Source organism: Pelobates fuscus, chromosome 5 (assembly GCF_036172605.1).
Source record: "Pelobates fuscus isolate aPelFus1 chromosome 5, aPelFus1.pri, whole genome shotgun sequence".
In the NCBI taxonomy this organism is placed as follows: Eukaryota; Metazoa; Chordata; class Amphibia; order Anura; family Pelobatidae; genus Pelobates; species Pelobates fuscus.
Genome location: NC_086321.1, coordinates 42,181,440 through 42,198,577, shown reverse-complemented (window position 1 = coordinate 42,198,577; position 17,138 = coordinate 42,181,440).

Genomic DNA, 17,138 nt, shown 5'->3' with positions numbered 1-17,138 from the left:
CAAAAAAACAAAAACAAAAACAAAAAAATAAAAGTCACCCCATAATATAAGATAATGAAGTTTTAATGAAAAATTGCATGCTTTACAAATAATAGCCACTATTTCTACATCAGTACCGAGAATACAACTGATATGAAGCTAAAGAAATATTATGTTACTGCATTCTGCATAGTGTCCTCTAGGTGGAGTAAACATGTGCATTTTCTTAATGAATGAATGTGTGTGCTGGGTCTACTGTTGATGGTAGGAGACTCCTGAAATTATAACTAGATAGGAGAACAACAGAGAAAAGAGATACAGAGAGAATGATGAACACTTGACCCCACTTAAATCAATGGTCCTCAGAAAACACTCACTTTCTGCTGTAGGACTGCCTGGAGAGTATTCCGTGTTTGCGCATGTGGGGTGGTATCTGTGTGTATGTATAATCTGGAGAGTGTGAATGGTTGTATATGACAGAGTTTATGCGTGATGCATGTTGAAGTGTGCGTGCTAGGTTTGTCTGACAAATGTAGAAGGATTAAACTGTTATTAACCGTATATACTGTTTGGATCTCATATGTTGTAGAATTCATTTTTCAGCACGCTCAGCCAGAATTATGATGACAGGGGATTGTTAGCATTGTAGTTCTACCATTAACCATGATAATGTCGATATAAATGTAGTACAGCATACAGGAATACCACAATATGATGGTATTATCTATGTCTTTCTCTGCTTGGGAACCAGACAACATGAATGGACTCTTACTGTAAAGACGTCTATTCATAAAGGAGAGTGGGGCCATCATTGGCCACCAATTTGGACTTTGAAGAATAATCTCCAATGGGAATTCTCCCAGAACCAATAACCCAATTCCACCATAACAGCTCACCTCTGTTCAATGGTCTTCTCATTGTTAGCATGAATTTACGTTATACCAGTCTGGATACCATCACCATTTGCCCATCTACCCGCAACTTCCCATCATTGCAAATTATTGCATAGCTAACTCTGTTTACTCCCTAAAACCTCTCATATATATATATATACACACACACACACACACACACACACACACAACCAGTTTTATATATATAAATAAAATCATTTGTAAGGTAAAATTCTATGTTTCTTCTTATAATTTTTGTAAAACGTATACTGGTAGCACCGTAACTCTTGTATTGTGTGCTAACGAAATGACTTATTTATTACACCTTTGGTAAATCCATGTTACTAATGTTGATTTAAAAGAAGGGAAGTCTCAGTTTATAAAAAAAAAAAAAAAAAAATAAAAAAATAAAATAAAATTAAAACCTGGGGAAAACACGTGAAGATTATATGATTTGTCATTCTTAGCACACTATTCATGACGCCTTGCCATTTGTTATTACTTTTTTTCTTTATTGTCTATCTCTACCATGCATGGCTATCAATAAGTTGAACAGACATGTTGGTTTAACCCCTTCACGACCGACTGTCATGAAAATGGGGGGTTTACCTAACCCTGGCCATGAAGGGGTTAAGGGTGAATTTTGGAGACAGCATGTGAAGAGGAGATTCCTTTGCTTAACAAACATGCAAAAAGGTCTGCAAGTGATTATTGTCTTTTCTTCTGTATCAGATTCACTCTCCCTCGTTTGCTGTGTGTTCATCTTCCTTGGCTTTCTCACAGTGTCTCCTACATTCTCTATCCTCACCTCTGATTCCTTCACCTCCCCTTTCCTGTATCTCTTTTTTTCGCCATCTCACTCCTCCTCGCCCTCCTTCCAGCAGCTCTGGTGTTCTTCTGCTAATATTTAAGGACATCTCACTTCATCTGCCACCAATTCTGTTCGCCTCTCCAGCTGTCAAAACAGGGGGTGTCTTTTTCATTCTAGCTCACAAAGTACCAAAGGGGGTAAAGGCTTTAATGCCTGTGTTTGGACACAAGCAATTATCACTAATTATTGTTTTTCTTTTGAGCCTGCCTGTCTTGCTGGAGAGCCAGCAGATGAACATGCCATAATCCTTCCCAGTCGGTTGATCTCAGTAGGTTTTTTTGACCAGTCCTGGTGTGAGGCTTTGTGCCTTTCATCTCAATGCGAGTTAAGAGCTGATTCAAACTCATTGCGATGGCAGAATTAATCTCACAGTCCGGCCTTTCAATGGCCTCCTCTAACAGATTATATAGGCTGACGGTAGATCTTTTTACTTGGTAACATCGTTTAGAAGTACTAGAAGATGTTAAATTGAAGCATCCCTGAATCAGCAATTGTTTTCATTCCACCTCCCCAAACACATTCAGCAGCCCTGCTCAAGCCAGAGGAATCTATGGTTAAAGATACAATGGAGAAGAACCAAAGTAGCGTTCTGCTTCGTAAGCAATTCGCAACCTGTGATACGTATACCTTGCAGGGTATGACTGATCAGGCCAATGATGCTCTGGTTCCAGTTATGTTTCATACGTTAAAGGAATTTCATATATCTACATTCATTTAAGCAATACGTGTTGCTTGGAAGGTTAAACTTGTTTTTTTGGTGACTTTTTGGTGTGTTGTTTTTTTTCTGAGAAATTTATAAAATCTGTCAGAGTTTTTATCTTTCGCACCCTAAATATAATTTTTGAACGCATGCATTTTTTTAAAAGTGGTGCAACAGATTTATCAATGTTGCCGTCATTTTTTCCACCAGAAATGCTTTCTGTTTCACCTCTCTTTTACTTACTTTAAATTTGGCACTCTATTTTGAAATTGATCATTCTGTGCAAAAATTGGCTTATTTTAGAGAAAATTCAACAGTTTTAAGACCATTTAGAGAAGACTCTAATAAATACAAACTGATTAAAAACCAAAAAGAAGACATGTTTAGAACACAATGAAGAATCTCTCCCATTTACTGAAGCTCTGGATCAGTGGATTGTAGCAGAATATTATATTTAACATAACATAACTATAACGAGCCTGCCTTAATATACATGCATAAAATATACTATTTGTCTCAACTGGTGGCCCAGTGGTAGGCTGAGAGCGTCAGCTTCCACTCCAAGACTATAACCTGGCTAGAATGTATTCACACATTGGAGATATTTACTCCTTCTAATTGATTACAGCAGTTAATTACTTCAAACAGTTGTATGAAGTGTTTTGTTTTTAAAATAAACACACTCAGTTTTCAGGTTAAATTGCTGGCTTGGTTGGCTGGTTTCGTGTTGCAGTTTCTGTACTCGGGCTCAAAAAGGTTCGCCGTCACAACCCTAGGTGGTAAAAGCACATATTACAAACAGTACAAGAAAATAATTTAGTGCAAATAATTTCACTTGGTCTATTGGGGATTTATTTTAAAAAGGTTTAACCTGACTACTTCACCTACATCTTGTCTGCCTCTCTCTGCCGACATTCCACAGAGTTTTTGGGTTAGCAACACCAGATGTTAAGATACATATTATATGCATTACAAGATCACCCTTTGAAGTGATCGAAACAAATCCCCTCTATGTTTCAAGTGTGACCTTATTGCTAGAAGCATTTCAGACCAATATGCCTGGCTCAGTTTACACCCTGTATCTATCTACTCTAAAATTATTCACACACCTGTCCTCCAGAATCGATCATTTTTCCTCGATTATCATTTCTTATATTTGAATTTTTTTATTTTTTTTTTATTTACATTTTGACTGAGGTTAGTGATAAAATATTATCGTCACAGTGTTATATAATATTGATAACATAGTCGTGTGGCAGCCGCAAGAAATCCCGACATACAATACCACCTTTTTTAGATGTAAAGAGTTACAATGTTTAAACTGGGCCTATGCAGTAGTTAGGTATAATGAATCTGAAAAACTTAAATCGCACCAGCCATGATATGGGGGCCACCTGGTAAGTATAGCATAGAAAGTATTACTTGTATTCACTCACCTTATTGTTCTTCCCGTACGGAGTACGTTTTAAATAAACGATTCTAATGCTGAAAGTTATTACCCTGTATGTCGTGGGTCACCAACTAGCTAATGGCATTATAGAGGCACTTACTGCTAGGATAGATGGGCTTCCATGGCCTGATTGTTGTGTGATTGTGAACCTCGTTATTTATTGGTTGCAATCTTGCTAGTTTATCAATATTGCTCATTTCTGCTCTCCCTGACTTAGGTTGTTAAACCATATTTCTGTATTTTTTTGAGTTCTTGACTTTGGTTTTCCTTACAGTGACAGTATTTCTTAACCTCCTTAGAGGTCTGTGCCGTATCTTTAGCCTTTGTAAGCAGGACAGCCATCGGGGTGGAGGGGTGGGTACAGCCAGTACAGCTGTATGAGAACCAGGTTGCCCAGCCCTATACCCCTAATCTGCATGTATGTATATCAAGTGCCCATATATATATATATATATATATATATATTTACATATATATGTGTGCACTTGCAGCCTCTGCTGCCTTCTCTTGGACCAGGAGATTCCAAGTTTCACCTCCGGCAATTTCCTCCCGCAAGCCGCAAGGACTCGTGAGGGAAGGACTGGCTGCTAGAGGAAGAAGATGAGACTCCTGGGCCCCTTCTTCACTGTACAAGCATTCTGTGCTATTGGACAGGGCTGTCTTTAATCTTAAATGGACCCTGGGCAAGCATTTGCTTTGGCCCTCCTGGACTCTGACACCCGCCACTCCCTGGCATGCAACTACGCCCCCCACCCCAACATTGTGCAATAATTGTTTTGGGCCCCCCATTGCAAGGGTGGCCAAAAGGTAGACCCCTATCTGTCATGCAACTCCAATAATGCTTTGACACCTGGGGCTCTACCATTTTCCATACTTGCAGGGTTGTAATAGCACTGAGCAGTGTTTGTTTATTTAAATGTAAGTGTGCTTTTGTATGGAGTATGGAGTATGTTTGTGTGAATGCAGGGATATGTATGTATGTGGCGTTGGCGTTTGAATTCTGTTGGTGTTTGATTGCAAGCATGCATGTATGTGTAGTATTGTTTTTTGAACGCAGAAGTGTATTTATATATTATATATATATACAATGACTACGCACAGACACATACACTGACAGACATACTGACACAGACACACATGAAGACACATACACTGACAGACAAATATACTGACAGACATACATACACACACACACACACACACACAGAAAGACACATTTACATTTTGTAAACCTACCCTCCAGTTTCCTACCTTTTGCTGGAGGGTGGCTTCCCTGTGGTCCAGTGTGGTGCCTGAGGTTGTTGGGAGTAAGGGTCTGGCTGTCCAGCCCCCTTCTCGCTGTCTCATCATCCCTCCCGTGCAGCTCTGTGTTTTCTCTGGAAGGAAGTGATTTGCGGCTTTCTCTTCCTCCCAGCGCTACCGAAAAGCAAAGGAGCCCTGTCGAGCTGTTAAAAAGCCACAGCATCTGATCCCCTGCTGATACAAGCCCCCGTTTGGCCCTAAGTGTATGGGCCACTTGATGGGCCTCCTTAGTGCCCAACTGCACTGGCAAAACCATGGAGGATAAGGAGAGATAAGTGAGGACAGCTGCCCCGTTTGCTCAGCGTTAAAGACTGCTATCGGACCACCAGGGAATCTAGTGTTTCCCCTCCCTGGCCACCAGTAAGAGGTAGAGAGCGGGGAATAAACTTTATTATCAATAAAAAAACTGCTTACATCCCACAGCCTTATCCAATGCCACAAACACACACATTGCATCCACTACAGAAACACAGAAACTGTATACACTACACACACTGCATCCACCACCCAAACACACACTGCATCCACTACACACACTGCATTCACCACACAAACACACACTGCACCCAATATAAACACACAGTACATCGACTTTGCTTATCTTTATGAGCAGACCATTCCTTGAGCTGTGTAAGGGCAACAATTGTATTAATCTCTCCGACCAGCTTCATCCGTAATTACGGGACTTTAGCTTGTGGTTATTTCCTCTGTGTTCCTAAAAGGAACAAAGAGATACCAAGGAGACATCCCACATAAACAGCTATCATTATCTGCACATACTTAGATAACCTCCAATATTGTATCAATAATAGCCATCCATTCTAAGGAGCTAACTCACTTTTGAAAGTAAAATTCTTGGTTTGATTGTGGACTTTGAAGATACACAGCATGAAATTCTTTCATACTATTTCTGGGAGCCCAAAACTCAGATAGGGGATACTGTTCTATATTCGATTTGTAAGAAAACATAAATACAATAATAGAAGCTGGGGAACTCTGGGATTGTTGTGGAAACATGATTTCTCTAAGTTTCTGTGACCAAAGAAGACTTCTCAAAGTTCAACTGGAGATATGCAGCTGATGCACAACAGTAATTTTACCATACATACAAATATCCATCTATCCATCTATCCATCTATCCATCTATCCATCTATCCATCTATCCATCCATCTATCCATCCATCCATCCATCCATCTATCCATCTATCCATCCATCTATCCATCCATCCATCTATCCATCTATCCATCTATCCATCCATCCATCTATCCATCTATCCATCTATCCATCCATCCATCCATCCATCCATCCATCTATCCATCCATCTATCCATCCAGATAGGTAGGTACAAATATATATATACAGTATATATGTCCATGTGTATACATCTGTAAAAGACAGGCATAACTTTACCCCTTAAGAACACCGCTTCTGAAATGAAAGGGAATCATGACGGAATATTTCCGTCATGTGTCCTTAAGGAGTTAATGGGTTGGGGGAGTTAACTTTAGGAGAAGGTGAAATGACATCACCTCTCCCTGTAGTTTGTTAATGCCTACCCATCTCCCCTTTTACCGAAACCACCTCTGCAGACCACATGCAAAAGAAGCAAGAGACTCAGGTATATACCAAGTAGGCTTGACTTATCTTGACTATAATTGCTCACTGTCTGTGAAACGTCTATGCGATCACTCTATATTCTATAGGAGAGCTGCGTGATGGATCATTATCTATGATGTCCAAAGTATATTATGTCCCCTAAATGGATCTTGGGTCAAGTTCAAAATATCATTATCTATGATGTCCAAAGTATATTATGTCCCCTAAATGGATCTTGGGTCAAGTTTAAAATATTTAATAATCCAGGTATATATTCCAACATCTTTGGCATCAGCCCATTAAACCCACTCGCAGCAATGCCATTGATAAAACATCCTTAAAACCAAGAAACACTAAAATTAAAAACAAACAGTGAGATGTGATTAGTCATAGACATTAATGTTTTTTTGTGTGGTTTTTTTTGCATTATTTTTGCAGTGCGCAGGTAATACAAACAAGCTTGTATCGCCACAACAGCTGGTACGGGCTAAAGTAGTAGAATAAAAACAATAAGAACCAGTGTCGTGGTTTGCTGGAATGGCACAATTTTTGTTAAGATACGCTTGTTGAGTAATTATGTCTAAGAATAGTTGTAAATAGGTAATGATTATGCATGTTAATCAAGCACGTCTGTGGTCTAGATAATTCGAAATAGTCGTACAATATAAACTCCCCAGACTTAGGTTAGTTGTGTAGAAGCTGGGTGGACTATTGCATTGGAAGGCAGCTAAAATGAGTATATATATTACAAGCCGTATACTGTGCTCCTAGGAGCTCCTCTCGGGGGGTTATGCATTTATGTTAACATGTGATAAACTTTTAACGCAAATAGGAATAACTAGACAAAGAAAGATAAACAAAAGTACTTAAATTGCAGAATGTTCTATAGAGTATTGTGGAATTCTGCGTGCAGTTCATGACCCTGAGGGTGACGATGGGTTTCCTCGGAGGGCTGCGGGTACGAATGGGCGCACCTTTGCTGGGTCCCAGTGAGTGGTAGTGGAAGGTGTCGGCTGAGAGGGTGCTGCGACTGATTGCCCAGGTAGTCCAAGCGTCTGCACTATACCAGGTATTTCAGCGGCATCGGTAATTTTCAGGTCGCCATTTTCCTGTAGGATGATTAGGCTTCTGGGCGCTCCCCAGCGATACGGTATTTTATGGGCAGCGAGTTCCTTCGTTAGTGGGCGCAGTGTGCATCTCCAATCCAGGGTAGCTCTGGATAAGTCAGGAAAAAATGTTAATGAGTGTTCCTCAAATTGTAAGGGTGACCTGTTGCGGATGGGCGCCATGAAAGCCAATCGGTCTTGGCTCTGCTGGAATTGGACGATAGTGTCCCTGCTGGTGCTCTGGGTTCCTGTGGCTGGTTTGGGGATTCTGTACCATCCGTCTAGAGGCAACGCCTTGGCTTGTTTGGCGGGGAATAAAGCATTGAGCCTCCTGCGAAATAGGTGCGGGAATTCCGCCGGCTCTAGTGTGTCAGACAGGCCCCTGATTTTAATATTCTTCCATCGCCTTTTGTCTTCCAGTACTTCCAGAGTTTCTTTGGCTTGTGTCTGGTCTCGTTGTAGGGCCGCCACTTGTCTCTCCAGTGTTTGTATGCGGTTCTCGTGATCCACGGAGTTCAGTTCAGTGTGTTGCAAACATGCTGAAACTCCATTGATTTCCTCCCTGAACTGCCCGATATCGGTTGCAATGTTTCGGCGTAGCTCATCTAATAGGCTCCGCAACATGTCCTCCGTGACAGGAGGCTTCGCAGCCGGTGAGGGCTTGGGGGGTACAGGTCTGATAGGTACCTTAGTATAGTAGTCCACCCCATCTGCCGAGTTTTCGTCACTGGAGGATATTCCATCGGACATTGGCGCCATTTCTGGCCGTCCCGTGGCTTGCGGCCATCTCAGGAGTTCGCCGATATCAGCCATTGTCGGGGGGGTCGTTCAGCTTTGTATTTCTTGGTGCGTCGCTCCATGCCTTCAGTGTGGTAGGTAGCACCGTTCTGCAGGGTTTTGCGAGTGAATTCGTAATGTTTTTATACAACTTTGAAGTTTGACCTATCAATGTTGCTGTACAGTGTGTGAGACTGGGATACTAAGGTTGGAACTCCAATATAGAAAATGTTTACATGCAGGTTGAAAAGCAGTGCTACAATTTGTTCTAAAAATTTCATTGCAATTCTTGGTTTACATGAATACATGAATTTACAAGAATAAACTATTATAACAAGGATGGTATAAATGTAAATTATATATATATATATATATATATATATATATATATACACACACACACAAACACACAATATCTATAAATTTATATAAATTGCATAGAACGTACAGTAATAGTATCTGACTAAAACCCCTTAGTAGATTTGTATTCATTACACATAGCATCGGTATATCTAAAAGTAACCTTTAAAGTACACAATATCATTATTATGCAGCTAATGTGTGTCAATCTCTCCAGCAGTTAAAGACATTTACTGCACAATTTTATGAGACAAAGATTTAAAGTTAGAAAAACCTGGTACTGGTTTAAACAATTAAGAGGTCAGATAATAGGTTCTCTGTAATAAAAAGCAGGTGGTCTTACATGTATCTCTGTGTAAGTAACGCAAAACACAGAAAGGTCTGATTTCTATAAATCCTTGTCAAACCCAGTAGCATCTCAAGGAAGTTGTTATGGGGGAGTAACAATATTTGTCAGATACAAGAAACGACAATTCACTTAAAGGGACACTCCAGGCACCCAGACCACTTCAGCTCATTGGAGTGGTCTGGGTGCCAACTCCCACTACCCTTAACCCTGCAAGTGTAATTATTGCAGTTTTTTTAAAACTGCAATATTTACCTTGCAGGGTTAAGTCCTCCCCTAGTGGCTGTCTATTAGACAGCCACTAGAGGACACTTCCTGCTTCATAGCACAGGTTTTCTGTGCTAGAGCGTCGCTGGACGTCCTCACGCTGTGTGAGGACCTCCAGCGTCGCTCTATTCCCCATAGGGAAGCATTGAAATTCATTTTCAATGCTTTCCTATGGGGTGCGCTAATGCGCATGCGCGGCATTGCCGCGCATGCGCATTAGGTCTCCTCGGCCGGCGGGCGAGATCAGTCTCGCCCACCGGCCGACGTAACCAGAAGGAGGAGCGGCGGGGGAGGAGGAAGCAGCGACGTGGGACCTGTCGCTGCCCCTGGTAAGTGACTGAAGGGGTTTTCACCCCTTCAGTAACCGGGGATTGGTGGGTGGGAGGGAGAGGGACCCTCCAGTGCCAGAAAAACGGATCGTTTTTCTGGCACTGGAGTTTCCCTTTAAGCGTTAAAAAATACAAACAAAAAAACAACCAAACAATATTTTTGCATGATGAATATTTTTTTTTTTTTTAACTTTTGTTTTAAATATGTTTATTGGTTTCACAACATAAATGTCGATGCAAACGTATTCATATTTAACCCCTTAAGGACCAAACTTCTGGAATAAAATGGAATCATGACATGTCAGACATGTCATGTGTCCTTAAGGGGTTAAGCAGGTAAGTGCCTGCGCAGAGGCGTAATTACCAATACATGTGCGGGTACGCGGGCTGTCGCCTGCGCAGAGGCACATTAATGAGATCATTGGTTTGACAGCAAGTAGGTTCATCTTCAGTCATGTGTGCCTTGCAACCCTTGCTATGCTAGCTTCTCGTCTTGTGTCCATGTTATCTGGTGTGAGTCGAGGTTATGCTTGTGTAGTCATCTTGTGTTGGCTGGTTCATGTGGTTGCTTTATGTGAGCCGGTATGTGTTGTTGTGTTGTGTTAATTAGTTTGTGTAATTGCTGTGAGTGTGCTGGTTTGTACAAGTGTTTTGTGTTAGCTGGTTGTGTAGTTGCTTTGTGATAGCTGTTTGTTGTAAATATTTTTTTGATTCACTATATATACGCGGGTGTCAAGTAGTAACTATTAATGCAGTTAGTCGCCTACACAGAGGCGCGCGTTTTGTGGTTATGAGCAGCATGAGACATACATATTGCGGTATTGTCTGTATAACCTGTGGTTTCCTGCGCAGAGGCATATGGATTAATGTAAGCAAGTATTTAGATATTAGTTACGCCTAAGCTCTATGAAACTATTTAGGTCATTACACTATTAAGCGCTCCAGCGTTTTTATGGTTACTTTTAAACAAACGGACATGAGGTCTAATATATAGTGCTGTTAACCTGTGGAGAAGGCACACTTGTCCAATACCCTACATATCGCCCTTAAAGCAAATATAACGTCTGAAAGTGTAGGGCAGAAGATCGTGAGGGCGGAAGTGTATTTGGTATGTCAGGATGCGTATCCTGGGGCCGTGTCTAGTATGTATGCCATAAGGGCCTATAGTATGCTGGAGCTCATTCCTAGTGTGCGCGGCATGCTGTGGGAGCGTGGTGTGGAGTGATCTGGTCATTCATGAAAAACCTTAGGTGAACCGTTGTGGATGCAGTAATAATGACGAGTGGCTACATGTAAAATGTGCATCCTGTCAATTAACAGTAGACTTTAGCCAATAATCTTCGTCCACCAACATCAAATGTCCCTCATTTATAAAGAAAATAATTGCTATACTCTTACACCGTTAGTACAAATAATGGTCAACTTAATCTGACTCATTTGTAGGATAGTAGACCTACAAGCTGGCAGATATAGACAAATATAACCTAAACAGTTTAAAACAAGTAAACAGACTGTGAATAGTAGGGAAAAAAAAAAAAAAAGACACTTTACAGTCCTGTAATAGAATATTTTATTTTTCTAAGCATTGCCTTTCTATTCTAAATCCATCTTTTAGTTGATACGTTGCTCGGTTTGACACCTACTCGTCACTTTTTCCTAGTGTTTGGTAATGCTAAAAAAGACTTGGATCCATATGAGCTATGCAAGATTAGAATAATTTCTATATACGTATTTGTTCATTGATAGCAGAAATATTAGAGGAATTATAAATTAAAATAAACCCTACATGTCTTCTGTGAGTTTGGATGCATGTACAGGGCTGGAGGGGGCAGGATTTCATGATTTCATGTTGTTAAATACCCCCGGCACAAGACACATATAGCAGCACTGTCTGAGAGATCTGGTATTTGAATATCTCTATATTTAACATTATTGATTGAAAACAAAGTACAAGCAACATGTAGTTTCTCAAAATACATTTAATGAATCTATAGTCTGTGTGTGACAATTCCATTTTAACTTCTAGGAAAATATAGGCTTTGCTTTGTAGGGGCTACACCATGAACTTCTCATGGTTGCCTCAATTCTCCAAGGCTTTGGCAAACATGGTTTATATTAACAAAAGACCTCTCATCATCCGCATAAATCTACATGAATATTTTTTTAGAAGAGGATTATCATACTGGAAAATGTATAAATATACAAGGCGTAGTGTTTTATCACATTAGTGCGAGTGTGACAGATGCATACAAAGCATGACATGTACACTTCAAAATATAATTGTACAAACACTACATCGATCTCCCTGACACACTTGTCTTGAAATATTTTGGCTGACCTCTTTCAGCAAATATTCTCATAATATATATTAATGGTTTTAGCTTCATCTCCATGCTTGAGACAATGTGAGTTATGAATAATATAGATACATAAAAAAGATAGCACTGATCTAGTGGTCAATTCTCACTTGATCTGTGTTAAATCATCATTTAGTGGCTGTCCCCTAGCTATCATTCATATTTTCCCCCATAAATCAATATTTTGGGCATTATGGACCAAACTCTGAATTTCGAATGTTCGGTCATGGCGCTAGTCATTTGCTCAGGTATACATCGCTATGGCTCTTCAGCTAAACGAAACCCGAGTGAAAAAGTCGATCAACCCAAATTCAGCCAAATCGGAGTTAAAGTCTAGTTAATATGTCACAATACTGATTTTGTGATGCAAATTACTATGAAATTCCTTTAGGAACATATTCCTTTTGCTGTCATTAGAATTAAACTCCGAAGTGTAGAAAATAATATCTGAATGGCAAAAGTGAAGTTTAAACAACTGCTGTGAAAAAATTCTCCAACTCAGCCACAGTCACAGCTCGACTATTTTAGCCTCAGTTTTGTCATTTGGATGTTAATTTGCTAAAATTTCGGATTTGCTCAATAACCTTAGAGGGACCCTATAGTCCCCAAAACAACTTTAGCTCAATGAAGCAGTTTTGGTGTATAGATCATGCCCCTGCAGTCTCACTGCTCAATTCTCAGCCATTTAGGAGTTAAATCCCTTTGTTTATGAACCCTAGTCACACCTCCCTGCATGTGACTTGCACAGTCTTCCTAAACACTTCCTGTAAAGAGTCATTTAATGTTTATCCTTTCTTTATTGCAAGTTCTGTTTAATTTAGATTTTCTTATCTACTGTTATGTTAATAGCTTGCTAGACCCTACAAGAGCCTCCTGTATGTGATTAAAGTTCAATTTACAGAGAAAGAGATAACATTTTTAAAATAAATTACATCTGATTGAAAGTGAAACCAGTTTTTTTTTCATGCAGGCTCTGTCAATCATTGCCAGGGGAGGTGTGGCTAGGGCTGCATAAACAGAAACAAAGTGATTTAACTCCTAAATGGCAGAGAATTGAGCAGTGAAACCTGAGAAGCATGATCTATACACTAAAACTGCTTCATTAAGCTAAAGTTGTTTAGTGACTATAGTGTTCCTTTCATACAATTTATTCAATCCATTACATTAGTTAAACTTATAATAGTGAAATGTATTTATGTATGAGACAATTGATGTATGAAATAAATTTGTAACTATGCAAGATTAATTGTACTCTTCTTTATTCAATAATCTGACATTATATATTGATTTATTTATAAAATATTTTACCAGGAAGGATACATTGAGATTTCTCTCGTTTTCAAGTAAGTTTCTATAGCTCTATTTAACAAAAAGTTGGCGTTTGAGCGCAGGACTTAATTTTGTATATTTGTATTCACTTCTGTATCACACAGCTAGGTTACAATGCTACTGCCCACCCCATGTGTTCCCTATTAAGGGTTAATAAGCATGTACAAAACCTCATTTTGTCTAAATATGCACAAGGATTTGGGAAGTGCGCAGGTAACTTTTTTCTTTGTTTTTTTACTGTTTAACAAAAAGGCTGCATAGAGTGTACATTAAATGTTAATTTCAACAGCAGAAAAAGTAAAAATACAGAATAATCTATGTTTTGCCTCTAAAACGCACCCATGAAACTCAGGATTTTTGCTAATCCAGACTCTGGACGGAGCTACCACTGTCTACAATGGTCAATCCCCCAAGCCGTCACCAGGGATGGCTACAGGGAATTGGCTCTGTCTATGGAGGATCCAGCAGTCTCGCAGTTGTGTCTCCACCCTCTGCATTTCTATGAGGAGATACTGATTGGCCAGGGCTGTGTTTGGCTTGTGCTGGCTATACCCCTAATCTGCCTCCTTGACAATCTCAGCCAATCCAATGCTTTCCTATGTTAAACATTGTGATTGGCTGAGAGAATTACTTCTGATGATATCAGCCAAGCTGGCAGATCAGAGGCAGAGCCAGCAGCAGCAGACTGGAATAAAATTAAGATTTTGCTTGATTTAGGAGAACAAGAGGGGGCCTGGGGGGCTAGACGGGGGTTTAACACTATAGGGTCAGGAATACACGTTTTACATCTAAATGAAGCAGGTGTACTTTTTAATCAGATAAAGGCTAGTGGTAATATGTAATTTAGCATGGAAAACAGCTGTTTAGTGTCTCCTATTAATCTCTATGGCACATGTGAAAGCTTTCTTAAATACTAATTACCGATTAAGTTTTGTAGCCTGCAAACAGCCGGTAACCACCAATATCAGTAACGGCCATTTTAGCGGTTATCTACTAGTCAATAAATGATTCAGATATTAACAAACCTATAGTCCATTTGATCTGTACAATTTCTTCCATTATAAATTATATATTTTGTTCCTCATGCCCGTTTTTTTATTTTTGTCAAACAAATTGCAATTTTTAAGATTTATTTTTCTGTCATAGGAATCCCTTAGCCCCTTAAGAACGGCAGGCTTGGTATGCTTTCCTTGGGGTCTAAACGCCGAGGGCAGCATCCCAGGCAGTCCTTATCCGGCCCTCCTGGGCCATGGGATCGCATTTTTCACACACAAACAAATATTAACACTAACTTTGGCCAGTGTTTTTGACTAATTGGCTACTAAAAAAGTCTGGACATACCCCATTTGCAATACCTTGGGTTGTCTACTATTGCAAATGGTATGCCATCATGGGGGTAATTCTCATTCTTGGGCTACCACGCGGTCTCAAAGGCAACGTAACCAAACTGGCGAATTTCAGTGTGAAAAAACTGAAAAAGACAGCATGCTATATTTGACCCTGTAACGTCCCAAAACACCATAAAACCTGTACATAGGCAGCACTGTTTTATACGTGAGACATTGCTGAATACATATATGTGTATTTTATTGCAGTAAAAGCTAACAGTATTATGACATTCACAGTTAAAAGTAATGCAGAACTAAAAAAAAATAATAATTTCTTAATTTCTCAATTTGTTTTTAGATTTTATTCATATTAAATAATGTTTCATAGCTAAATATTTGATGTGACATGAATGCCCTATTTCTCCTGAATAAAATGATATATAATAAGTGTGGGTGCACTTAATATGAAAGAGGTTGAACAGACATATAGTCAAATTCCAAGTTTTGTTTACGTTTTATTTTGATTAAAATGTGTACATTTGGCTCAGTCCTTAAGGGGTTAAATTAGATTGTATTTTTTTTTTATATGTTTCTGTTGTTTTAGATAATTATTATATTTATTTATGAACGGTGAGGATGTTCATCTCAATGCTTTACGCACTTTCAAAGTGAACACCGGGGCCAACTGCTGCATGTAAAATATTCAGGAAATGCTACAACTTACATTGGAGGGAGAACCAGAACGCTGAATATGTTTTATATGGTTTTGTTATTACAACTTTGCATAGAAATATATTCTAATATATGTCACAACATGTCCAATGTTTATTTTTTTTTGTTAGTTCCACTTTTATAAGAAGATAAAATAATACTTTTGGAATTATCACTCTTAATGACTTAATAACGAATATTAATTGAAGAATATATATCAGAAATCTTGAAAGGGAAATGATAAGTGCGAGGAAGTAAATGTATTTGATATATTTTTTATATTTTTTTTATACATTGAAAACAGAGCAAATGAATAATTATTGTATATAGAAACTATTTTCAATAATAATGACTACTACAGGACGTTTAGAAAAAAATAAAAAATAAAAAATAAAATAAAATAGGCAAATGCTATTCTCTTTTTTTAAAGACAGGAAGATACGATGATTTTCTATGTGTCTGCTCTTCACAGCCTCTTTAATGTTAATAGATCAGAGTGTGAAATGTCACGCTCAGGACTTTCTCTGCTCTCATATAAATCTATGAAAAACACAGACCAGCTAGCTAGACAGACAGACACACAAACAGACAGACTTGTGCACAGCAACGTTTTGATGAATTAAAAAGGCACAAAAATGGGCCAATCGGTGAACTACAATATTCAAATATTATGTATACATTTTGCAGTACACTTACACTGATAGGTGCATATTTATGCCATTTGGTTCACAGATCATGTGAGAAGAAGCAACCAATATAAGGAAAAAGATGAGGAGCATTAGATATATAAATGTAGAGCTCTTGGACTGAGCTAAGCCTGGACTGCACTGCAGGGCTTAGCCCATGACAGCGAATGGAATCTTTACAATAGGAGCTTCCTGATGGAACTAGTGGAGGTGGGGAACGGTGCCCGGTGGACCTCAAGTAAAAAAACCAAACCTTTCTAAAACAGTTTGGCTATTTCCAACAGAGGGGATTTGGGCACTCTTTTTATCACAACCACTGCAGAGGGATTTAGTAGTTATGGTGCTTGGAGTCTTTCTTTTATCATTATTAGAATGTATGTCCTGATTTTCTTTGGATCCTAAGGATTCACTAATAATCTACATGAAATCTTATGCTGCTATGTGTTTTCATCACGGCAGTTATGAGGACCGTATTTATCTATCTTTTCTGTATTTTTTCTAGTTAACCTTTCAGGACCTAGAGCTGCACATGCAGTGTTTGTCACAATAATATGTTGATCTCAAAATGGCCGCTTCTTTTTCAAACAAATAGACCACCTGGGTAGGAGGTTGTCTAGCAGTAGTTTCTAAGCCTTGACATTCTGCAGTCCACAAAACGTGGAACACTACGAACCATGTTACTTTCATTAATGTCTCACACTTAATTAATGGATGTAACAGCTTCAAATCCAACCACAAATAGTACATATT